General features: G+C 38.8%; 1 long non-coding RNA gene across 8 annotated transcripts in view; it reads left to right on the forward strand.

Moving 5' to 3' along the window:
- Window positions 1-26,931, forward strand: part of LOC125698245 (uncharacterized) — a 352,601-nt gene that overhangs the window by 294,378 nt on the left and 31,292 nt on the right. The window contains exon 1 of one of the 8 annotated variants that reach the window (XR_007379130.1): window positions 23,174-23,295. The exons of the other annotated variants lie outside the window; for them this stretch is intronic. This is a non-coding gene — a long non-coding RNA (uncharacterized LOC125698245). Of the gene's footprint in view, window positions 1-23,173; window positions 23,296-26,931 lie in introns of those variants that run through there. 8 annotated transcript variants of the gene reach the window in all.

Below are 26,931 nucleotides of genomic sequence, written 5' to 3' on the forward strand. Positions count from 1 at the left end.
CATTTTTGGTATGTGATTTTGTTGGCACTAGCAGGGATTTTTTTTTCTCTTCTCATACTGGAAGACATGCCAAAGAGTGCACAGAAAGCTCATATGATAATCTTTGAATGGTATATGTGAAAATACATGGAATTTAAAAGGAGGAAGGAACATACTTGCAATTAAAGTCACATGATCCATCCCGTAAATATATTTTCACTGTACAAGTTGCATTTCAGGCACATGCTGCAGCAGTTCCTGCACTTGGCTCTAACAACTTGCTGGTAAAATATTGATGCCTCCTTGTGTTATATACAGAGGGCACATCTCTGTGAAGCAATGGCAGGGGAATGAGCACGCTGGACTCCAATTGTCCTTTGTCATTCAAACTTAAAAATAAATGAAAGCCAAAACATCTAATATTAGTTAGTTGTCAGAGAAGCTTAGGAGAATCACGTTTCACAATTTGTAATGCAGTCTTTCACGCTCAAGGTTGCAAAGTGATCTACCCACATGCATGGAGGCATCTGTTTCCTTTCCCAGTCCCGCTGATTCAGGCTCAAATCTGTAGCTCATTTGGTTTGCAAAATTCAGGTAGTCATAAGTAAACTTATCATAACTGTGTTGTGTCTGTAAAGACACTGTTTTTGAATGGTCACTGTGATTCATTCCCAACTCACAAAATGATTTCAACTTATGTTTATTCCCAAACTTGAAGTATTTTGAAGCCTTACATTGCCCTTGTGAAAAATGGATAAAAGAATACTTTCATACTCAATTTAATAAGAATAGTAGCTTAGCTAAAGTAAGGGTTAGCATTATGACTAAAGATGTTACTCTAATACTTTGTAGAGAACATCAGAAATGCCATCTTATACATCTTTCGTCACAGTTAATTTTTGTCTTCTGTGTTTTGGACAACTTATCCCAAATTTTCAGGTCACTGTCCTTTACTGAGATCTTTATCAATTGGAAAAGTACATCAGTCTTGAAGCTTTAATGTTAAGCACATTTCCACAAGAAAGTATTGCTTTAACAAGGCTAGAAAATACTCTCTTTAGAAGAGCAATTATCATTAAAGATTCATTATCAAAAGAATAGTTACCTAAAGCAGAAAAGTATGAACAGTCTCACTGATTCATTCTCCTGACAAAGTGTGACAGCGATCCCAAGATGAATATATTTCAAAGACTAGTACAAATCTGGTCTGTCTGTCTATGCATATCTAATATACTCATTTCTATATTACCAGACCAGGCACATCTTTAACTGATGCCAACAGGCGAATACCTTTAGTGATGATATACAGTTTTACAACATGTGGGGACTTGTTCATATATTTTGAACCAATGGTTGAATTTTCTCTTTGGATTCCTCTTGTAGGTTACCTTCTCGAAAGGGTTAACATCATCAACATCTTAGAACTGAAAGTGAGCCTTCAACTTCACACCATAAACTTTTGTGCTTTCAAACATTTTGAGATTCAGCCACTGTTAATCTGTTGGCACAGGTGGCACCAACTGTGATTTGCTTATGTCTTTGTCATGAATCATTTACATTCCCCTGCACCATTTAAAGCTCTCAGTCTAGAAATGTCCTACGTTTGCTTTGTTTATGATAAGGATTTATTCACTCCCTGGCTGAGACCTTGGGAAAAGGATTTTTTTGTGTGTTTAGTTTACTCCAAAGCAGATTTGGGAGAGTCTATATACTAAGATTTATAGAGATCTTCAAGATCTTTAATTGAAGATAAAATTGAGATTCTGTTCTTTTAGAGTATATGCATTTATACACACTAAATCAGCAATATGTAGACTCATATGAATCATCTTTAAGTGATAGACATTGATGATTTTAGTAGAAATTAAATCCAGAAGATTGCATATTTATATGTATTATTACATGAAGCTACAATGGACCTTTTAATGTGAAAATATTAACAAAAATAAATTCCACTTTGCCAGGAAAAACAATATAATGACAATAACCAACTGTACTGGATTTTTCTCATCTCGGAGTTGGGAAGGAATTCCAGACCAAATTATAAAGTCCTTCACCAGGCACAGAACTCTCAACAAAATCAACTGGAGTTTGTTTAAATACAGATTTAATTAAATCTGTAGAAACTGGCCAGTTATCAGTACCTTTGGTCAGAATGAGAAGCTTAAGGAGACAGTTGTGTCTTTCCATCTCTGCCATTATATAAATGTTATTTTTGCTAGGATATCTTCCTTCACCCCCACCTCCCAAGCAGTTCAGAGACAATAAAACACCAGGAATCCCTGAAGAGTGGTAAAATGCTGACATGATTTAAGGAGGAAGACTCTGATAAGAAGATAAAAATCTAATAAACAGAGTCTGGAGGACCTTGGCAAGTCTCAGCTGCTTGCCAGTGTAAGCAAAGCCCCTCCCAAGGAAAACAAAGGGAATCTTAATCTCAAGGACATTCCACTCACAAACCATCTGAAGGAGAAAGTCAAGGCCATGACCTCCTCAGTCTGAAGTTATGAGCATACTGACAAGAAAATATTTAACTTGGTTCTAGAAGGAAAATCAGTCATTGGGTTTTTAATATCTTTTTTCTTCAATAAGAGACAAAATAATGCAGGGCTATGTTATGTGTAAATGTGTATATATATACCCACCTCTGAAATGGAAGAGAAAGTCACAAGCATGTGATATGCATATATTGTTATTATGCAAAATATATACATTAAATCAAATGTCTATGCCCCAAGACTTCCCCAAAATATTAATCTAATTATACATGACTGTTGTATTTTTGAGTAGACAAGACACAATGTCAACAGATGAGAATGCTGCTTTTGGGCTTTACTGCGTGTAACTTTAAGCCACCTGAAAATTTCTAAAAGATAGTTCATGTATAGTTAGTGATAAGGAGTCTAAATTGGTTCAGATAGATCAATTGGAAACTCAGAATGGTGCCTAAAAGTGAAAATTTTCTCAAGGTTGCAAAGATTCATTGTTTTCTTTTGTTGCCATCTACTTACCATAATACTCACTTTTGTGCCATTCTGTAGATGTTTCTCTTGTTTTTAATATCAAAAATGAACATCCCCACAACACTTCTCTTAAATTTCTACTCTGATTTGAAACATTAGTAGGGTTTAGGCACTAAAGGAACACATAAATGGTGGAACTTCTTAGCTTCCCAGGTGTGGATTTTGTTATTGGAAGTCAGTGCTTCTTGCTCAGTATTCATAGGTGATGCTTTCTGAAATTGGCTCTCCAAACCAATGCAGCAGTATTAAAACTGTTCTCTTTGCTATCTGTTGAAGTTTATTCCCAGGAATTTTTGTAACTTCTCTTTATTTTGAAGGAAATTCTCCCCTGTTGCAGATGATTAGAACTTAGTTTGTCACACTCCACTGTTTACGGGAAGATCTCCAGCTAAATATTTCATACAGATTTTTAATGCCCCATTTGTTTCCAGATGCTGGTAACTTTATTAAGGTTAATTGTACTGCCCTGAAACATGGCTATGAAGCGTGTTATTCACACACATTACTGTCACTCACTAACCCTTTTGGTTCCCTTACTGATGCCTAACACTGGATGGTGGGATCTACTCAGAACTGCTTTGTCAACGAGGCCCAAAAGAAGCATCCTGAGGTGCCAAATTAATGAGGGATAATGTCAGATAGAGGTACCTCTCTGCCTACTCAGAAAGGGTTCAGATTGACCTCAGTTCATCTTAGAAAAATAAATAACTCAGTCCATTAATAAAAATAGAAAAATAATGATTTGGGAATTCGAATTTTGAGCTGCAAGGGAGTAAGTAAGGGAGAAGCCAGGATGATCTGCTGGAAAGATAAGGCTGACAAACAGAATTTGGGTTTGGAACTGGGCTAGCATCTGTCAGAAGCCTGAACTAATCTGAACTGAACCTTGCCCCTCCAATAACCTGCCTTCTTGTTGTGGCACCTGATGACATTTTCTGTCGTGTTGTGTAATGACTTAAGGGCTGTAATGGGTTGCATGCTGTTAAATGTCATCAAATGCCATGAATCATAAACAATCCTGGCTTCTAAACCAGAGATTAGGGATATTTATGAAGTTTAGTCTCAGTTTGGGTTTTCCAGACTCTTGAAGTTCAGAGGGTTCCTTTTATTCTTCTCGTTTATTTATTTATTTATTTTATTGCACAGACTGCTTCCTGATGCTGTGATTGACCCTACTGCTAATATACCCAAACTGCAGAGCTTGATGTTAATCCAAAGGAGTTGAATGTCTGAACTGGTAGCCTGCTGACAGCCAATGTAAAACTTAAAAGCATGACTGCAGACATTGAGATTAGATATTGGAAGATGAAAAAAAGAGAGAGAGAGAAAAGATTCTTCTCTGCAGAAGCATCAGGAAACAATCCCTATTATCCCACTTGTTAAGTGCAATTTCTGGTTTCCGAAACTTTGCAATGTTATGAACCTTTTATTGATCCTGTAAGAGTGAAATCAGATACAACAAAGAAGCCGTAAAGAAAAATAAAAGAGGAATAAAAGGGACCAGGCACTTACTGTTGTTTGTTATAGTCTTAAACAGAATTAGGTTGAAAAGAAAGACTGAAAAAGTATAAGCACCATAAAAATAGTGAGGGTGCAAAATCCAGATCTGGCTGTAAGTGGCCCTATGTACCCTGACTCATACTGCTGAGCTCATATAGGAAGATGCTCCATGGGACAGTTCTCAAGATCCTCATTTTTGTTTTACTTTATATGAATTTATTGCAGGAAGAACTGTGGATTAAATTTATATTCAGTGCTGTATTGCTGTTCACTTATGGCTTTACTAGAAGGGGTGAGGGATTTATACATGCATACACACACAGATGTTCTCCAGTGCCCCTGAAAGGCTGTTCTGGTCATTCTGTGTTGTACTGTTTGATACTTGCACACTTATCTTACTGCTACCATTTGGATTTGTTTTCCTCATTATTAATAGTCCTTAGATTAAGATTATCCATCTGTGAGTGACAGAATTCTTATGCTGTCTGTCTGGTCGTTGATGCTGTTCAAGATAAATGCTCACAAGTCTTATTTAGCCAAATGGAAGCACTTTGGTCAAACTCCTACATGCTGCAAACAAACAAACTGCTTTAACTGCTCTGATTCTGCCCAAACCTGATTCTTCACCCGGGGAATAACCCTTCTTATACATTTATTATGGCAAGCAGCACTGACACTGAACAAGCGTAAATATTCATTAATAATGACAAATCATTCTGAATGCTGCACATAAGCAATAAAGAAAGGGGCTCCTACATAAATAAACAAGCAGATGTGGCTGAATGCTTAAGACCAGGTATTTTCAGAGCACATTAATGAGGTGGATGTTCCAGTCTCAGCTCCCTTGGATGCTTTTGGACATCCCATGTTTGGGCAAGTTATGAGCACTTGCTCATAAAGCACTTGCTTTAAGTCGCAGGTTAAAAGCAAATGGTGTCTGTTTATATGCTTCTCTGCTGCTGAGCCGAGCTCTTAGAAATGCAGGCAACCATCCATCCCTCTTCCTCTCTCCCTCCCCAGCACTCCCCAAACTTGTATTAGGAGTTGAGGAAGAAGTCAGAGGTGGTTATTGTGCACAAATCATCTGCTGGCTGAAGTTTTTGGTGGCAGCCAAGAGAGAAGAAGGAAAAAAATTAGAAAAATTTCAATTTCAGGACCATTATTATTTTCATTAATCATAAGAGGCGCTGTCACCCCTGTCCTTATTCTTTAGAGGGAGATCTATTATACGGTCCATTTAGTCCAAGCCATATTACCTCATATGTTTTCCTGGCTGACCAAATAAGACTTAAGAGATAAAACAATTTACTGTTCATTATGATCCGTGTCACTGGAATCAATCTATTAACCTACATTAACTGGATATGTGACGATAGCTCACATACACGCTTCTCTGATGTAAAAAAAAGAAAGAGAAGATAAGGGAGGGGCTGGAGGGAGGGGGTTGGAAGGGGAAGGGGAGAAGAGAAAGGAAATCAAGGCCCATAAAGTGCAGCAGACGTATAATTTGCCAAGCGAATACAACTTCATTTTCCAGCGGCCACTGCTGCGCCCTCCACATCTTCACACAGCCCCTGACCTGTGAAGAATTCTAACAAATTGGCTTCTATTGTGAAGCCAAAAGGTGCCATCAATGAAGGGACGGTTCGCTGGTCCTAAAGTATGATGGGAAATCGCAGGCTGGAATAAAGAGCTGCAGTTTTATGAAGTTAACCCATTGAGGTTAAATCCAAGCGGGGAGGCTGGAGCTGGCTTTTGCCCCTTCCGATGACTTAATTGGGAGAAAGATGATATATTCTGACGTGGTGTCCGTACGTAGGGAAACGTCCCCTGTGGAGCAAGGTAGAAGTGTTCCTCTCCAGCATGCAGACGATGTAGATTCTGCCGTGCCACATAACAGATTCATTCTCTCCTTTCTGCTCTCTCTTTTGCTCTCTGCTTGATAGAGTCTAGCAGCGTCTAGGGTGAGGAAAGCAAATCAGTAGGTGGTCTTCCTGATGCTCGTTTGCACAGCAAAATATCTTTTGAGTAAAAAGTCAGTGAGTTAAGGTAGTGTCAGCCCTTCACAGCTCCATCACCCTATGTACTTCGGATTCACAAATGCTTGTTAGGGGCTCATGTAGATGCAGGTATCTTTCTGTTATGCACCTCTCCAACATGTGGGGTCTCACTGGTGGCCGGGAGACCCTTCTTTGACACTGACTGCTTCAATGCCTTCTGACCCAACTGTGTTTGCACAGGATGATGTTTGTACCCCAGGGACCTGTACCAGCAGGGACTCTGCCTTACAACCAGATACATGCACAGTGGAGAGGGGGAAGTGGTGCTCGTACCATTTCCCAAAGATTTCTCCCTCTGTTCATAGTATTCCTAGTACTCCTGCTTTAATTGGAAACTATAAGTGACTTAGTTGGAAACCAGCAGCTTGAGATGTACCTCATTCACACTGGTACTCCTCTGTTGGATTGGAAATGCCTCGCTCTTATGCAGGTATCAACCTTGAGTTACTGCCTCAAAACACAACCCCTATGGCATTGGCACTGGGTCTCTGGTTTATCTGAGGCAGTGGAGCTCCAGCTGTCCTCTGCTGTTATTAATGGCACTGTTGTTGTGCATGCTAACAAAACGTGGGCATGCGCAGGTATGTAGATTCTCCAAACTCTTGACTCATTTCCACTGATCCTAGCAAGTCTTGTGTCAAAATGGACTTATTTTCCCTAGAGATAAGGTGGGCCTTAATAACAGTGACTAGAAGAGGAGTAATATTCAAATGCATGTAACAACTGCCTCAACTATTCCTTCCAACTCAGCAAATGGTCAAAAGTTAGCTACAAACCCAGTGTGTAGTTCAGAATTTGTTTCCTCATTCTTCTGCAAAAACAGTACTGAAAGGCTGCAATGGCACTCACAGGGAGGGTAATGAATAGTAGAATAAAAATAATGTTATGCTTGTGCCTTAGAGTTTTTGCTCTGTGTAGTGAGTCATCGTGCTAAGAACTGGACTAACATTTTGCAGAGACTGTCACTGCCCCACTGTGCCTTCAGGCTAAAAGAGACTGTAAATTAACAGTCTGAGGGAGAAAAAAGAGAAATAGACTTGCCAGAGGCCACCCCAGAAACTAAGTGGTAGAGCCAGGGATAGAATCAAAGGCACCTGCTCTGCCCATTTAACCACATTTTCCTCAATCTTGTTAGTAGTACCATTCAGTGCAAAATATAGAAAACTAGATTTTAACCTCTGGGACGGAGGAGAGGCTGGGAACACAGTACTTATGCAGGTTTCAATTGGTTCTGTTGACTTATCCATAGCGTGTGGGGTCTGACCACATGCCATGGACTTGGCTTTGCTCAGTTATCTTCCCTCCTCAGCAGTGTGACCTCCAGCACTTTAGATCTTCACACCTTAGGTTTGTCACCTGCAGCACGAGGCTAAACATATTTTGTCCAAGTCAGCAAAGCAGTTTGAGGTGCTTGTATAGAAAACTGCGGAACATAAACTCCTTCAGGGTCAAAAAAAAAAAAACAGAATCATGGATGCTGGAGAAGTTCTGGACTTTTTTAAGGAGAAAGAATGATTGTAGAGGTTACAGGAACTGCTCCTTCATCTTCAAAGGGCACATCTTTCAGACAAACAAACAAAAAATGCACTGAAAAATATTACTTATTCTTAAGACACTTCTGCAAAATCAGTTCTAGTAGCGGAACAAACAAGGGAATAAATTTTCCAAGTCTGTCTAAGACTGTTGTTCTTCAATTAGAAAAAAAAAAGGGCAAAAAACCCACAAAAAAGCATAAAACATAAAACTGAAAACAATAAAGAAAATCATCCTCATGGCTGTTCTATGGTCATGAGCCTGTAAGGGCAGAGCTGGTAACACCCAATTAAAAAACTCAATGTTTATCTCACTGTAGGTAAAAATCAGTGTCAGCTGAGTTAAGCAGACGAGGAGTAGTGAAGCCACATGTATTTCTCCTTGAGATGCTGGAGGCCTCAAAAGAAGGAAGGAAATTAATGTACTGGAGGTCTAGCCACAGTTGTTGAAGGAAATAAAAGTTGGGAGTGTATTAATGTCATGGTCCCAGACTTTATTCCCTCTCCAGAGCACACATCGTTGTGACCTCAAAATTTGAAAATTAAATTGAAAGGAAATGTTTGTTCTTACAAAATAGCAATTCATTACTGAGAATGGAGATATTTAACCAATAAACGATTGCTTAATGGCCCATAGGACCTTTTCTGCAGCTACAAAAGCACCGCATGTTGTTAAACAACCCAGAATACCTCTTGGAAATGACATGCTTACAAATAACATGGGGGATTATTTGCTGCCTGATAAATGTCCACATACTCACGGTTTCCCTGGCATCACAGAGCACTGGGTGTCAAAGTGGGTAGGAAGAGAGAAAGAGGGCAGTTCAGACAGAAGGAAATGTGGTTGTCTCCTGTAATGCACTTCAGCAGTGACTTACAGCTCGCTCCGTCCTCTGATGGCTTTTATCTTTCTACTCATCACTGAGTGAAGGGAACAGAATCTGATACTTTCTCCAGATTGAAGTTCCTCTGGAAGATGGATATTGCCATGAGACTGTATTTTGAGGCTGCAGCAGAAATGCTCTGATTGAATTTTTAATGGCTGTTGTAAAAAATTTTCCTATTTTGCATGAGGAGTCCAACTACCAGTAACCACATCAACCTCAGCTTTTCCTGCTGAGCAGAGGAGTGAGTGCTGAATGTTAATATGGGGCCTGGCTTTTTGCAAGTGCTTCCAAGCAGGGGTTGTAACTGAGCAGATGACAAGGTCTGCTGCTTGGTTCAGCATTATAGGATTCAGTACTTCTGCTTGGTCCCAGGCATTTCTCCTTAACCTTAGGCGTTTCCAGCATGACAACTGCAGGAGGAATTAAGTTAACCCCTGATGCTGTAAGAACATGGGGACACAGAGCCTGGAGCAGTGACTGCATGTGTAACTCATCAGAGTTATTAGCAGTGATATAAATGACTCGTGGCATTTGAAAATGAAGTCTGTGTGTGTATATATATGTGTGTGTGCACAAACAAAATGTCTGAGTTCAGAGCTTCCAGAGAGACAATTTTCACTTCTTGTTTGTCTCGGGACACTGTTAGAGGCTCCTAATTAGAAACAGTCTCCTTCGTTAGTATTCCTTTTCTCAGCCAATGCTGGCACAGATGAATACCCTGAGATGTTTTAGTTTATCATTTAGGCAACCCAACTTTGTTGTACTCCCCATTTAAGAGTTTAAACGCTGTGTAAATGCGGCCAAGAAACAAAAATACATAGACTTGAGATCCTGCTTCCCTGTTCAGCTGATCATGGAGATCAGCTGAACATGAAGAAATAATCAAGTGCCATTAGGTTTTCTTGGCTGCAACAACCAGATTTGATTGTTGCCAATTGGATGAGTAACTGTATGGTTACTGATGATGACCAATATTACAAAAGGTTTGAATCCATTCTGCTGCTCAAATGTCCTCCTTTAGGGAAAGAACAGAAGAACAAACTGCTCAAAGTAAGTGGTAGTCATGCTAATAGATAAAAAAACTTTCAGATACAATGGTGACAAGGACAATATGGGAGCATTCACAGAATAGAAATAGAATAAAGACTGTGCAGGCATTTTTTTCCTTAGTGGAATAAAAAGATAGGAGAAGGTGGTGACGATGCTCAAAAAGAAGCAGTGGGGTTGTCACTGGGACAAGAACACTGTCAGCTGAATTGTACATCTGCAAATCAGGTTATGTAGGTATATGCTGAAGAACTGAATAAGTTTTTCCACCATAAACCCCCCAAAACAGCATTTTGTTCCACAAACACGGAGAGAAAGGGTTGACCCTAAGGTCAGGGAGCAGCGCTACTTATTTACCACCTCCTTTGGGCCACTACTGTAGCACTGAGAATGTTCCTTAATGAGCCCTATCTGTAACAACTGATGTGTGGCAACAGTCACTGAGCCTTTGTTGCTACAAATTTCCCCCTGCTATACTATTGAACTTCTAGTAGAGAAAAAGCATGTAAGAGAAAGAAAAAAGCTGTCTTCTGGAAACTCTTTAGAGCAACCCTACAAGAGACATTTGAAGCTCTGATGAGGCATCGGATTCTCAATTACTGAGGTACACCTTTTAACATGCCCAGGAACTGACTTGCTGACATGCTCTGAAGAGTATATGACATGCCAAAGTCTGCTGGCATCAAGCCTAAATGTTTCACCTTTTTGTGCTCAGGTCTTCCATTTGGCATCAGAAGATGTCATGGTGCCAACGTCAGTCCACCTGGATTGCAAACAATGCTTCCATTCAGTTCCCAGCATTTAATCTGTAACTAGTATCGCTGTTATTTCCATTCAGAACTGTTTCCTTTAGCTCTAGCTCCAGGTGCCCTGATAACAAGGGAGCAGTCAGTTCTGGCTGTGAGGACACACCATACGATATTCTCAGCAGCAGCACAAAGCAGGTGGTTTGTAAAACAGCTCTCACCTGCAGTGCCTGCCAATGGCTTGAGCAGGCACAAGTGGGCTTAAGCAATTAGCAGTCCCCCATCTGCTGGCTGGACTTATGGACTGTGCATCTACTGCAGACTCTACCAGTTCTCTGGCCTAAAAGTTTTGGATATGAGATACAGGCAGTGCCCTGCCTGGTGGACTTTATCTAGTGGAAAGTTCACATTTTCTCTTTGTGCTTAGTTGCATTGCAGTATTATCAAGGTTAAACTCTTTGCTTCTTTTGTTAAGAAAATGCTCTGATGCAGTAATACTCAAGAAGACTATGTGCTGGGCTATAACTTTAAATTGGCATCAAAGATGACTTAACCTGTCAGACCTTCTGAGGACTCTTCAGGAAGGTCAGAAGAAAACAAAGAACTAGATTTCTCTTTAGCATACTTTCCTGCTTTTAATAGAGTTGTGCCAAGGCCTGAAATGTCCATCAGAAAGGAGGGTTAAGTTGTCTCCAGCTAACGAAGATGAAAAGAATAATTTAATGGAGGTGGGAGCCAGAATGCAATGTAGGGATGAAAGGACGAGCAGTAACTGAGACTGAATTTAAACAACTCTGGAGAATAAAATGATCCTTTAAAAAAAAAAAGATAATTATGTCTTACAACAATTACCCTGGCTATGAAGCAAAATTAGCATAGTCCTTTCTAATTTAAATGTGTTGAAAGTGCCTGAGCATGACAGCAGAAAATTACAAGGTTTACGACACGGGCTTTGGTTAAAGTGATGGCAATCGGATTATTGTAGCTTTTTGTCTGTTGATAGTAATGATTACAAAGTTACCTATAAATATTAACTGTTTAGTACTGGGAGATTTTTGGTTCAGATGGCTTAGATGTTCTTTAGACACTCCAAAGTGTAAAGCTCTTGAACAGAAAACGCTTTCCATTTTAATCCATATTTGGTTAATTCTTATCCATCAGGCTGTTTTACTCCAATATATGATTTAAGTCTATTTTTACAATGATAATATCTGTTTTATAACTACTTCATACTTAGAGTCCTGAGAAGTACAGTAGTTTGAGGATATTTAGATTGTGGATTAAAAATATCTTTATTTATGGATTGAAAGAACCAAGTCTGACCATGTGGAGATGTTTCTTGTTGGTTACCTTTTGGCCTGTGCTGAAGACAGAGACATTAATCATCTGTATTGTCCACACTTTGCCTATATGTGTTTAACCACTGCTACACGATTGATTATCGCTTTTCACACTGAGTTATCCAAGTTCTAACAGTGCCATAATCCCCTCGTTCATACAGGAAGCCCTTTCTTGCCCTTCAGAAGTAACAGGCAAAGCAATTCTCATCAAGACTCAGTGAATGACAGTCTGATGAGGTGTGTCAGTAGATCAGGCATTCTCATGATATTCCATGACATACATAAAAAGGCATAACAGTCATTGAAATGCTCTGAGCAGTCACTGATGACCAACTTCTGAAGCCTTACTCCTTTGGGCAGCACTGAAGATGTGCAGGAGATGTGTTCATCCAACCAGGTGAGACCTTAAGACTGCAGGAGGATTTCCAGCAGCTGTAACATTGCTGAGGCAAAGGACACCTTAGCAAGAGTGTCAAAATGTATGAAAGATTATAGGGGGGGTAGGTTAGACATGGAGTGAAGTGCAAAACACTGTTGAATGAGGATATCGCTTTTGGGAATGTCTCGTAGCAAATTGAGTTAGTGTTTCCTGTTAGAGGTCCTCAGCCCGTGGCAGTCAAATTGGGCTGATAGGGAACCAAAACCAACACCCACAGTCCAATGGAGCCTTGCATCCCAAAGTTCATTCTACGCTTCTCTAAATATCCTGTGGTGGAGCCTGTCCCCACTCTGTGTGAATACAAACACCATGATTTATATTTGTATTAAGAAGGTCATTTGCTCAAATACTTTCCTTTATTAAATTAGCTCTGCAGTAAATTAGTATGAATTCTGTTAAACAACTTTACAACTTGGGAGGTTTGGAAAATAGAATAGAGCTCAGCTGTTTCCTGTGGATTCTTATCTTCATTATCTCACTGAATCTTCTCTGCTTGACTTGAAATATATCTATATGTCTATATAGGGAGACATAAATTTTAGTGCATATGAAGCAAAGCACATGTGTAGGTTAGGATTTAGTTCCAAAAGTGAGTCTAGATTCATGCATAAAGTAATTTGCTTTTTGGTCCTGACATTCATATCATATTAGGTTTCTCACTTTCCAAATTTGCTAAAAGCTCTCTCAGTTCTTTGCTTTCTTGGTGGGATTCTGGGAAAGAAATTTCCCACTACTGAAATGGTAGCTTATTAAATTAATAGAATTGCATAATGAAGCTGTGTTATATTTTGAACAAGACTTTGATAAGATGCTTAGCTCTGAATACTAAAATGAATTCGGTTTCCCCGTATGTCTGATTCAAATATTTATAAAAGGCATTTCTTTTTTTTGCATGTGACATATTGTTAAATATGTTAATTTCCTAGAAGCACAGTGTAAGAAGTGCACGAGCAGCTGTGTAGGACAGTAAGCTTAAAAATAACAAGGCTGAGGTCTTCTTGGGAATTAATGTGGTCCAGTGGGTAGGCAAGAAGCCTACAGTTCCAGACACCTGGGTTCTGCTCCGAAATCTGCTACTGACCTACTATTTTCCATTGGGCAAATCATTTCACTCCCTCTTTTCTGTTCGTTTCTATACAATGGCTAGAAGTAAAATTATATTTGCCACAGAAACAGTTCTATATCATTGTAGTACAATAGAGTTTGATACATGGGAATGCCTCAGTAGTAAAACCAGCATTATTCACAGGTTATCAATGATTTTTAGAACCCTTCTGTATGAGGAAGTAGGAAGGCTGGCTGCATCTTGATACAATTGGAAGGTAGAGCTCAAAGAATTGGCAGAGCAATGGTGGATACGTGTTTTAAATGAATAAATGGTTTCATCTTGCATAGTAGTTCCATTTAATTTGTGGTGATGATGGGCAGGGTCATTTAATTGAAATAATAATTGATTTTGATGATATTACCTGCTTGAGTGAAGGATATATACTGCAAAGAGAACCACTGTGCTGTGACAAACAGAGAATCAGTGACATTCATTGGCAAAAAAAGAATTGTTAAAGGAAATCAGGACTTGCTCTTAACTTGCTATGTAAATCTGAGTTATTCTTTTCACATGAATATTGTAATAATAATCATTTTATTCTAAACTTGATGTAGATAGGATGGATGTGTGAGACCTTGTGCATTACAAAGGAAAAAAATGAGCTTGCAGTGTTGTATTCCTGCTATTCCTGCCTAGCTCCTTCTCCATATTGGCATATGCAAGGAAAGCTTTCCTTCTTCAGTGGCTGTCCAGATTACGAGGCCAGGTATGGACAGAAACATGTATTATGAACATACGCCAATCAATAACAAAACATCATCAGCCATCAGGATCTTGCCCTCCCTATTACCATTGTTCTTGTGAGGTCCAAAGCTCTTTGACATTGAGGCCTTTTTAAAGAGCCCTGGAAATGGAAATATATATATATAAATATATATTTCAGTGAATGTAAGTGTGACTGTCCCTTTAGCAAAGGTTGCTTTATACCTAAATATTATACAGACATCTCAGTGTGACACTCAAGTCAGTAAAATGTTCAGATAGATTTGCTGTTACATCTGCTTGGAACATGCATCAGAAATCCAGAAACAAAATTAATAAGAAGGAAAGGGATCTCACTTCTTGTAAAAATAATGAAGACTCAAAAGATCTTTCTAGGGATCCTGTGCTGAATTACTGGAAAACGTATTCTGAAGGTGATTTTTGTTTCAGTTTCTGTTCCTTTTATCACTGAGTTTTATGTTTGCACATATTTAAGCTGTCTGGGAAAAGAGGCTTTACATAAAAGACGATTAGTTTTTAAAGCACTCCAGGGTCGGTTTCGGGGAGAGTTCTTTGTTTGGTTTGGTTTGGTTTTAACTTGTGGTTGGTGGGGTTGTTGTTGTGTGTGTGTGTGTGTCCATGATAAAAGACATAAACTGTTGCTCTAAAATAGATGAATGCTGAGAATAAAATTACCAAAGATTTTCTTTAGGAAGAGCAAAACAAGAAAAAAGCAAGGAAAATCCATCCTACAGCGGTCATATAATGATGCTGAAATACCAGGCCGAATTCTCACTGGGTGAAAATCAACACACCTCCAGTGAAGTCCATAAAGAAACATCACTTTACACAAACTGACGTTCTGATAGCTACGTATTTATTTTATCTGTCTGTACGCAGCATTAAAAAAAAAAGATAAAAGTTCTCTTGAAAGTGAATGAAGTTGATTCTAAAAAAAAAAAAGTGCATTTTAGATGTTGAATATTTAATTTGCTGATAAAAGAACTCTGATTTCCTGCATATAGCTGCAACACACACACATACTCACAAAAAAAAAAAAAAAAAAAAAAAAAAAAAAAGAAAAGAAAGAAAGAAAGAACGAAAAAAAAAAAGCACATCTTAAAAGGGAAGCAATGAGCAGAAACTGACCTTTCTGTGAGCAAGCAGATGAGAGAAGGTATTTGGCTAATCCCAGCTGTCGCTGATTGGTCAGACAGAACCGTGTTGAAAATGTCTCCATCTGGGCTAATCTGCTCTCAGTTGGATGAGTCGAGGCCTTCAGAGTTAACCTGACATTTAACAATAATTACCCTTTTGGATGACCCCGGCCCAATCTCCTGCTCTCTTAGAAATCTCTTTTTTTGTGTGTGTACCCAAACCCCTTGGCTCTTATGTTAGAGATAGCTGAAAAACGATGATATGATAATGAGACGTTGTGTAAATGAATGCATACATGTGCATCTGCACACAACAGACACAGGTATGAAGAGAAATTCATTTTTTAAGTGTAGCTCCCGTGTGTGCAGTGTGCATGGTTTATCAGCTTCTCATGTCACACAGGAGGAGAGAGATGTTAAAAATCAAGGGGGATAATTTCCCAAATTAAAGAGTAGTCATGCTGACTTGCTAAGCTGCGTGCCAAAGCTCTAAGTTTCTTTCTGGCACTTGGGCTTCTCTTATCTATGGCGAGGAGAAATGGTGCATAGAAATAGGTTCAGATAGAAAAGCAGAGTTCAGAGGTCACAAAGGCTAACCGTAGATGAAATGTGGCTATTTCTTTTTACCTGAGGCTGGCTTCATCTTTTCTCTGAAAGGTCATTGTGATAAAACAAAAACACATCTCAGGAGAGGAATCATTTATCTCTGGTCAGGGTCTCCTATCCATTCTGGTACTTTATTTATTTTTCTCATCTCCCGTGGTCAGATTTCTCCAGGTGTCACCTCCTTCCTGAGTTAAGTTCAGTGCTGATTTTGGGTGTCAGTACAAGTTTGGCCTCATTATGCTTATTGTCTCTGTTTTAGTTGGAAATCACGTCTAGAAACTTGGATGGTTCCCCAAATCACTTTAATCTGTTGGTGATGAGCTGAAAAGTTTGAGAAAATAGCCATGCTAATGGAAAAAGAACAAAGACAAGTCTACACGATAGGAAGCTCATTTCCAGTGTTTGATTTATTTCATATCTCTATTGCGACCGTGCATAAATCTTGTCTCTACCTCAGTTTCTTTATTTTTCCAACTAAGATCATAAAAGTCATTTTACAAAAGGGCTGCGAGATTAAATTTAAAGCACCTTGAAATTCTTAAATAGAAGACAATTAAGAAGAACGATATATTTATACGTGGTATATCCTCTTACATCTTGGGTTGGATCCAATAACCAGCCTTAATTACAATAATTATGCCTCTGGTCACAGCCAGAAGTTGGGAGTGAAGTGAAGGAAATCAGGAAAAATGCTTAATCAACGCCCTAAGCTAAACTTCTTTATGAAAGGCTTATTTTCTCAATTTCTGAGCAGTTCTCAGCTGGAAATTCAGTCTAAGCTTCTAACTTGACTTTGGAGTATTTCACTGGCAAACTGAAGATGCATTTGGAATTGGAGTTACAGGCAGAGATTTTTTTTCTTTCTTTTTTTTTCCCTCCAAGTCATTCACTGTATAGTCTGTTGTCTTAAGTTCATTTCTTCCAGGGGATGGATCCTTTGGGATTTATGGACACAGTTCCTTTGGTTGTGAAATGGCTGGGAATTTTCTAGTCTGCAAGTTCTGAATATTTCCATGGTCCAAGCAAGTAGTGCTTTGCACTCAGCATAGTTCAAAGAAACATTTAACAAAATCTCTGCTTATGCTTTTGCCAGCTAAGCAAACTAATGCTCTTTACCTGCCCCGTGTCCCATGTTGTCTGCAGTGGCATGTGGATGAGCATAGATTGAGAGACTGATAATCTGAGATTTTACTATTTATACATATGAAGGTTTCAGTAATTTTCTGGAGTCACCAGATTGATTTACTGTGATATCATCTTTTTTTTTTTTTTTTTTTAAATTACACTGTAGCCTGTTTTTTCCATGAGTATTCAAAAAGGTATGTGATATGTAATTCTTCCCTTGTGAGTAACTAATTAGCAATAGTAATTTGTATTTTATTTTCCTCTGTATTCCAAAATAAAAACTATGTCATAGACTGTTTCTCCTGAAATCAGCCATAACTTTTCCCTCATATATGACAAAACAGTGAATTTTGTGGAGATGTGATCACTCTTTCAGCTTTTCATATAGTGCTTTATATCAAGACATGCTTCAATTCTGGAAGAAAAGGTAACAGTTTTCCAATCTGCAACAGAAGACGGAATCTTTAAAAATCCAAAAGTTCCTGTAGTTCTTCTGGATGAAGATGCTACTACAAAATCTGTGCCACAAACTCTAGAAATCTCTTGGTCTTCAAAAAAAATTCTTTCCTCCCTCTCTATTATTTTCTGTTTATTCCTGGCTGCAGTTTCAGATAACATTGTGCCCTCCAACTTGTTGAGGTAATGACTTCTGTTGCATTCTTGGCCCCTACATTGTTATATCACAGATGTACTTTCTAGAGAAAATATTACATCAGATTTGGGAAGTATGAAACAGTCTAAAATATGGACATCCACTCACCTGTGTATCTGATAATTTGTTTTACAAAGTAGTTTATCATAATGACCAATCAATGTTTTCTACCCTTATCCTCAGGTCCAGTTAATTTCTGTGTTCAATGAATACAATGGTAAAATGATGATCTTTGGATTAACTGCACAAACTAGAAATCCCACTCATTTCCCCAAGCTGAAGAAATAAGTAACCATTCCAGAATGATCAACAGATCTTCTTCTCAATGATGAGAAAGACTGCAACTTTATTCAACCCTAGTCAGTATTCTGCTGTCAAGAAGAAAGTCCACAGTGTGCTTAGCCATAGTAAATTGTTTAATAATCTCATCTGCATCTGATAAACCAGCTCTCACCCTTATAAGCAAAGGTAAATATTCTACAATAATTAGAGTTCTGTGGGAACAGTGTAAGTACCATGAGGTCCTATTTAAGGTATGTCCATTTGGATTCTTGCCGTTTATGTACCTGTCCTTTAGGCTGTCTTTGGAAGATGTCATCAATTATTACAGAGTAAAAAACACACAGTCAGAGGTGCATGGCCACTGAATGCATAAGCAGACTCTCTTCTTTATTCATACTTGGCAGTGCTTTATGCTCTGAATAAACCAATGAAGGAAATGAGATGAGAAAGTTTTGTTTGACCTAAGTAAGAAGATTACAATTTAGCCTTTTGATATAACATCAAGGACAAAACTGTCTTATTCTCAGTGAATTGCAGGCTATGAATTATACCTTCAGCTGGCCAGAGAAAGTTGCTAACCCTTGTGAGCAAGTCACAGCAAGAGAAGTTCACTGTGGCTTTTTTTAGCCAGGTGATATAAGTGTTGGACTTTATTAATTCACACGATTCCCACATCTGAAATAGAATGATAATATCAGTGATACATTGTAGTGGATTGGCTCCTTTAAGTGTTTACCTCTTTGTTGTACAGGAGCTATATCCCTTGACAGTGTAATTGAACCAATGTTTTGCTTCAGCTGATTTCCATCCACAAACTGTTTTGGAGTTCAGAAGAGATCACCTTAAACCATTGAATTCTCCACTTTCACAGTCAATTAGTGTTGGTTGCCAGTATGGAGGAGGGCAAGGGATATGGGCTGCCCTTGAGGAAATGGCATACTATGCTGATGTCATAAAATAATAATACTACCTACTAGGCGTCATTACTTCCACCGGTACATAAAGGCAGCCGAGCACTAGAGCTACTTGACTGTGCTGTTTACACAGGCTGGGTCAGGTAAAGTGTATTGCTAGAAATGCAAGTAGAACAGCCTGTGCCATTTGGACAAACTGAAATCTAATACCACAAGGTTAGAGTTTACAGCATTAGTCTTCCTATTATCCAGTCCTGATTCTCAGCCTGTGCAAATTGGCCCAACTGCTTTGAAATCGATAGAGTACGTGGATGCATGGTGTTTTCTCATTTTATACCCTGCAAGAATCTGGCCAACCATTCCTCTGTATGTTATTCAAACGTGGCTATATAAACACCTATTAATAGCCTATTGAGCTCCAAACCTCATAGTGGCTTGTGTGTTCTCAAACCCTTAGAGAAATCTGCCTAATCATCGTGCAGACAATAGTTAAGCCCAGTAATATTGAGACAGACAGAACCATAAACACAAAATTCTCCTTGCAGAACTTCCAAGATATTCTCTATGTAGGATAAAAAATGTAAACTACTGGCTGACCCTTGGCTCTGCACTATTTTTGTTTCTGTAACATGATCAAATTAATTAGCTAGATCACACTCCAGCACCTATATAACTGCAAAGGCAAAATATATATTTTAGTACAGGCGAAGAACTGTCTGTACAGAGACAGACAGTAAACACATATCAGTTTCCTCCCTCTCTTTTATTTTTTTTTTCCTTTTGGTTTAAGTCACCCAGACCTTGTCTCTTCAGTAATGTCATAATCAGCAAGCTGAAGGCGAGGCTGCTGATAATTGTTCTTTATGTTGCTCTTTGTTTAGTATCTGATTCAATACATCTGCGTGGACACCATTCCATCACCTTCTTAGTAACAGAGGTGAAAAAAATCAATGGCAATCAGATTACCTTGTTAACAGAAAGGCTAAAGGGCTAGTGTGTTAAGTTCACAGTGCATCACCTTTCATTTAAAACATCTCACTTGTGGGGCTCCTGTTTTATTTTTTTATTATTTACCCTTTATTATTATTTATAGCACCAAGGGTTCCACAGTATGCCTTGATATAATTGTATTGGTTTTCACCTAGCTTAGAATGGACAGCTGTGACATCTTTTTCGAGAGATTCAATGTTAGTTTTAATAAGGCAGCTCTTTCTGCAGGTCCTTGTTTTACAGATGGTTCATTTCAAAATGCAACTGCATTTGAACGCCTTATATAATTGTATGTTGGGCATTTTTCCTATTCACTTTCTGCTTTCCCCGTCCATTCACTGGCAGATAGTCAGGCATAGAGCAACATATATTATATGCTGGGTAGGAAAACCATAACACAGCAGCAGCTCACACTGAAGGAACTTAGAGATGTTTAGCAAAAAGGAGAGGAAAAAATCATGCAGCCTGTGATTCCCTGTGCACCCTGGTGTCAGGAATAAGGGATATGACTGCAGTCTGGACTAAAGATAATAGAATCCTTAGAGTTAGAAGGGATCTTTAAAGGCCTTGACCAACTTTCCTGTAATGTGTCCTGTAGACACTGACAGCTAGATCAGGTGCTCAGAGCCTGGTCCAACCTTGCCTTGAATGTCTGCAAGGATGGGGCTTTCACTACTACTCTGAGTGACCCATTCCAGTGCCTCACTACTCTTATTTCAAAAGACTCTTTCCTTATTAGAACCATTCTTCTGATCAGATATAGCTTGCACGATCTCCTTATACTTTCCTGTATGACTTTGTTGTATTGTTCCCTCCACTTCTGAATCCTTTCTTAGCAGTGCTTGTATATACAGCAAGAGCTGTATCTGAATCACACAAGCCTTTGCCATGAACAAAACAATTCCTGCGTATCTGCTGGAGTCTTTGATTCATTAGACTTGTTGGAATCCTTTCTGAGGGATACAGCATAGCACAAACTTCATTAATCAGGCTAGGATATCACAATTTGTTATCATAAATATAAATGAGCAGGGAGTGTCTCTTACAAAGAGCTACCATCTTTATTACATGAGTCATTCTCATCAGCTAAGAATTATTTTAGAGTGGAGTTAGACTTGTTAATGACATTGACTTTTCTGGAGTTTGAATAACAAAGCCTCTGGTCTTGTATCTATTGTTTCATCTCTCTTCTGAAGCTGAAGTTGTGCTTAGGCAGGTGCTTTGTGTACATCAGCTGGCAAAAAATTATGTCCAGCAAATCCCTGAGGGAAAACAAGAGGCAGGAGAAAAAAAAAATGTGGATGACTGATTAAATTCAACAAGGCCTTTATTTTTCATTCCTTGAAAAATGTTGTTCAAGTATCTTTTAGCTCTAACTGAATTCCGGGTCAAATTGCACGTAACTATTAGAGACCTCTTCACCACAGATTCCCACAGCTAGAGTCATTTCAATTAATTAAGTGTTGCAGGGGTTAGTAACCATTTTAAGTTGTGGAATGAAATTGCTTTAAGAGGTGGCAAATTCCTTGTGTTTCTCCTCCTTCATTTAGATTATAGCTGTCAAAAGTAGAATTTTGTCAACGGCTTAAAAGGAACCACATACAAAACGGACTCAGGTCTAAATGCAGTCCTTTGTTTTTAAAGAAAGCCATGAACGGAAAGTAATTCAAAACTAACTGAGGTGAAACATTTGTTTCTTCAAGATGTGGAAGTGGTATAAGTCTGCAAAACACACAGAAAATCATTCATCTACTTATATAAAAAACGGTAGGAGGAAATCCAGAGTAATCAGATATTCAGAAGTGAGGAGTGATTTTGGACACCTAGGACTGGAGAAGCTCTCTTCCTGATGAGATCCCAAACCAGTGGTGTTTATTGAGTCCCAGATCCAATTTCCCTAGCATTTTTCCTGTTGTGAGTGTCGAAGGCCTAGGATATGCTCCCTACCCAAGATGAACACTCTGTTAAGCTGGCAAACAGTGTGCATCCAGGCAGCTTCACTGCTCATCTCCTCAAGCAGACAGTGGAGGATTTACAGCCTCGGCCATCTCCAATCTCCCCTTAATTACACCTGCAACCCAACACCCCTGACAATTAGACCAGGCACTGAGTTACCCTCCAGTTGCACATAAGGAGGTCTATTTTGAACTCAGAGTTCTCAACTGGAACAAATCCCAGTGCTGGTGGGATTTCAGGTTACATGGCTATGCAGAGCAGTAAGGCTGATTTCTGGTTTCAGACCATCTGAGTGCAACACAGGGGAGAAGCAGAGATGAGAGGGGGGAAACAGGAGGAGGGAATGCAGATAAAAGTAGGAAAGGCTCTGATCCCACAGACAGGGGCCTGTGATAGTCTGTGTGTGGGGTCAGAATCTCAGCTCTGGTGAATGGGAGAACAGGGATAATTCACTGTATAAATCAGAATAACTCTTCAAGAAATTCCTAGCACATTACATGGTACTTTTGCAACTGATACAGAATTTCACACCTATGGTACCCATTATTCAACAACCAGAGACAAGAACAAGGTGTTTAAAGCAGATCTATAGAGGCTGCAATATCTAAGCTTTACACATTTTCTTTACCTTTTTTATAGAGAAAGCTTCATTGTGAAGCACTGGGCACCTTTACAAGCCCATGGAGAAAAACAGAGTGTGTAAGAGGTGCCCTTACCCTTCCACAAAATAGTCTTTTAAGGACAGAGTTGGTCCTTTATTAATGAAACTTTGAAAAGAGCTTAGGATTTATAAAGCATGGTGGTGGATAAAGTCTCTCTGTCCACAGGGCTCTGATTTTCTGGCTCAGGGAACCAGTCCCTCCAGAGGCCCTGAGTGTCTCCTGCCAAAAAAACTAGAACAAAGGGAGATGTTTCTGTGTGAAATCTCTCTTTTCCCACACTTCATACATGCTAAGATACAGCCTTGCAATGGAGAAGTGAGAGCTTGAATATTTTACTAATTAGCATAAACGACATCAACTTGGCAGATTTGCATAATGTGGGAACCTCAGCTCATAGGTGACAGGTGTTTCTGATTACACCAGATGAGATATGTGGAGTGCTGAAGGTGTTAGTTGTGTTGTTTTTCTTGGCCTGATAACACTGTTAGCTATGGAGCTAGAAGCAAAGCTGTAGTACTAAGGGTGAAAAGAAGATGGAAAAGCCCCTGATGAAGAGGAAATAAAGCTGGATGAGGATTATCTCTAAAGGTTTGTGTTAGTTACTTGTTTATCCAGGAGGACAGAAATAAACAGCTCTTATAGGAGAACCTAGCTGTAGGACCTGTGTATCTGAACAGCATGGCAGATGTATTTATATAATTGTCTTAAATGGGGCAACTTAGCAGGGGAGGTGGGCTTGGTGCTCTTCATGGAGGTGAGCTCTCTGTATGCCCATGTAACACCAAGATGAGATTTATAGCTCCTGCTGGCTGAGCAAGAGTTGTGTATGTCCATGAGTTCATTCTGGTTCTACTGGGGTGAAGAACACCCTTGATGAGGACCACAGTGCCTTCCAATCTGTAGAAGAGCAAAGAGGCAGGGCAACCCTAACTGCTGCTAAGGCTGCCTCTGGACTTGATGCCCAGACAAGCTCTGTCCTCACTTACACAATTGCAGTTTAAATTTTTGACCTAAGATTTAGTTTATTATTAAGGCCATATGTTTCTCATAACTATTACTTTTGTCAGAACCCATGAGTATTAGGGTTTTTTTTTTGTTTTTGTTTGTTGAGAATAATGGAAAATTCCCATTGAGCAAGACTCTACTCTGAGCTGCCATTAACTTAGCTCCTTATACCTTCAGTGCTGCAGAGAGGGAAGATATTAAACACTTTTGAACTGTCCATTTGAAAAGCTTTTTCTTCATTTTATTTTTCCCATTACAACTTGAGATTAAAGTAAATAAGTTTATGACATTTTCTTCAAATTAAAATTAGCATGTTTCTACTCTTATGTCAAAACCACATATCTTTACATTTTTGGACTTGACAGAGAGTCAAATATGTTTAGTTAAAAAAAAAAAATACACAAAGTAACAAAAAAAAAAAAATAAAACAAAACCCAAAAGTTAAAATGAGAAAACATAATAAAAATTTAGAAACCCATAGACTAAGGTATAAAGTCCATGTATCTGACTGAGCCTTGATCTACCAGGCGCATTTTGAAGTCTTGCTGAACAGGGTTTCTTGGGTACTAAGCACTCCAGTCTGGGGTAGTAAGTCACTCAATAGAGGCAACGCAAACCAGGGTCTCAGAAAAGCCTAATGACACCAGATTTAATTGGAAGACTTAGTTTGTGAACCAATAAAATCAGTTAGGCACAGATAGCAATATGGAGGCTTGGGTTCTGCCCACAAATAGTTCCTTAAAGAGGCATTGCAGAGAAAAACAAATTTTGCATTTTGGCTATCAGAGCAGACATAAATGCATTCACTTGCTTTCTTGATTGGATATTTTATATTTTAAGAAATGAAATTAAAAAGTATTTCAATTGACTGTGTTGCAGCTGGGCTAATATTTAAATATGGTATTGCAGGGTAGGCTTGTGCTTTATTGTGAGTTTTAGCTTTGTATGATGTAATGGAAATGTTCACAAAGTCTGGAAAGCCACAAAAGCAGCTTTGGGACTTATTTAGTTTCAAAAATGTGATGCTTTCTGGCCTCCTCTCAAGGGCTGTAACCCACTTGTATTTTGATTGTGCTGCACTTCAACAGATACCGTTGCTGCAGATAAAGTGACTCCATGTTACGTCGTTTTGTAAGAACATAATCCTCAGATGTCACACCTTGGTCATGCTTGGCCTGGCACTCTTTCAAAACACCAGGTTTGGAGGATATGTGCTCTATTTATCAAAAACTGTGCTTTCTTTGTGATGAGAGACTGTCTGAACACACCTTCAGCCTCACGCAGGGTCGAGCACATGTATTTGTCTGTCCCATGATCCAGAAACAGCTTTAGGGTGGAACCTAAAGACAAAATTTACAGACACTTTCTGGTATTTCTCCATGAGTTTCTGTTTATAGATTACTTGTGTAAGATTCATCTCTGCACTTAGGCAATTTCTTGTCTGCATACTGACTTGGGCCTTTTTGCATCTTCCTTCAGGTCACTGTTGGAAAAAAAAATGACTCCCTAAAATCATGTTGAAAAGTTACTCTAACTGCTGTGCTTTGTTGAAAGACCTCTTGAGGTGTTTTTCCTTTGAAAGGTTGAGCTTGCTGCCCAATTGTTCATTGCTGTTTTTGAGTGTAAACTTTTTTTCCTGTGGTAGGGGATGATGGTAGGTATTTTTACTCAGAGTAGATCTATAGCATGGAAATTCTCCTTTTCCAGAAATAGAATAGGTATCTACACTAAGCTTCTTTCTCTTTTGCTATGCAATATCTATGAAAATTATAGTACCTAGGAAAAACTATGTTTAGTAGAGTGTCTAGTGTGTCATCTTCTTCACATATTGCTGACCCCAAGACAGAGCAAAAGGCTTCAACCCGATGGTAATGATTTAAATAACGAATGTAATTTATGAGGATGAACACTGAGAGCTTACACAAATGTGCATGCATTGTGGTTTGCCTAACAGCCAGGGAAGCTTAAATGAAACCCACAACGCTGCCTGCTCTTTTGGCTTAAGCACTCTCTCAAGGGCTCACCATCATGGTAAACAGCTCAGTATGTAAGAATGGCATTTGAACTTTGAAAAGCAGAGGGTTGGTTTTTTTTTTTTTTTTTGTTTATATATATATTTTTTACTTTTTCCCATGTAAGATCCGTAACTACCAGTGTGTGCTTACGCATGTCAGTGAAGCTGCCATATTGCACAATGTGTTAGCATGGTAGGTCAGATTAGAGTTACATTGCCAATACTATTCCAGTAAGAGAGCTGGCATGAAGAAAAGATGACTGAATTAGTGGCCAATTGGGACATTTTCTGACCTACTCTTTAGGAACCAAGTCCTCTGAACTTTCCCATTATCCTTCGGCTTCATCCTTTTAATAGGGACCAAATCTCCATTAACAATTGAACACTGACAATAAGTGCCATCAGGAAAAGGAAATTCAATTTTAGTGGGGGATGACAGCCTTACCTTTTCGCGCTTAATTGGCCGTATTGTCTCCAAAAGTTAATTGGTTACTTAGTCCAGGTAGTTAGTAAAATGTTTAGCTGCGTCAAAAAGCCCAGGCTCCTACTGTTAATGGGGCATGAAATGGAATGTTTGATACTGCAAATAAAATCAGTGATATTCAAGGATGTTATGGTAGGTAATGCGTTGAAACTGCCATTTAATGGGTCCTGGAAGATTAGGGTAGTGTCAGCTGGAACCGCCCGGTCTCTTTTCTGACATTGTTAGTTGCCTCTTCATTTACTTAACGGCTGTCTGCACTGATTACATAGGCATAAAACTCCCTACAAAAAAACAACAGAGACACGCTCTATTAGCAGTCCAATTAGAACTATTTGCATATTACAGTTCATTTCTGCTTAAGTGAATCCCTAATACAACTTTAGGAAAAAAAATTCTATTGTCATTTAAAAAAAAAAAAAAGGCAAGAAAAAGAAGGAAAAGCCTTAAAGGTGATCTCTTTTCTACCTCTTCTTTCTCTCTGAATAAATTCAGTAAAGATCCATTAAAAATAAGAGGTGGTGGGGCAGTTTAAAAGTAGGAAGTTTCCCTGCTGCCTTGAATCATGTTGACTTTTAATATGCTGGTAAATCCAACTTTTTACAAGGCCATCGTGGGGATTTCTTTTTCTTGATTTTTTTTTTTTTCTTTTTTTTTAAATTTTCTTTAAAATATCCTAAGGAAGATGTTAGGCCAACCTTCACCTTGGGTTTTTCTAGCTTAG

This window comes from Lagopus muta, chromosome 10, assembly GCF_023343835.1.
Source record: "Lagopus muta isolate bLagMut1 chromosome 10, bLagMut1 primary, whole genome shotgun sequence".
In the NCBI taxonomy this organism is placed as follows: domain Eukaryota; kingdom Metazoa; phylum Chordata; class Aves; order Galliformes; family Phasianidae; genus Lagopus; species Lagopus muta.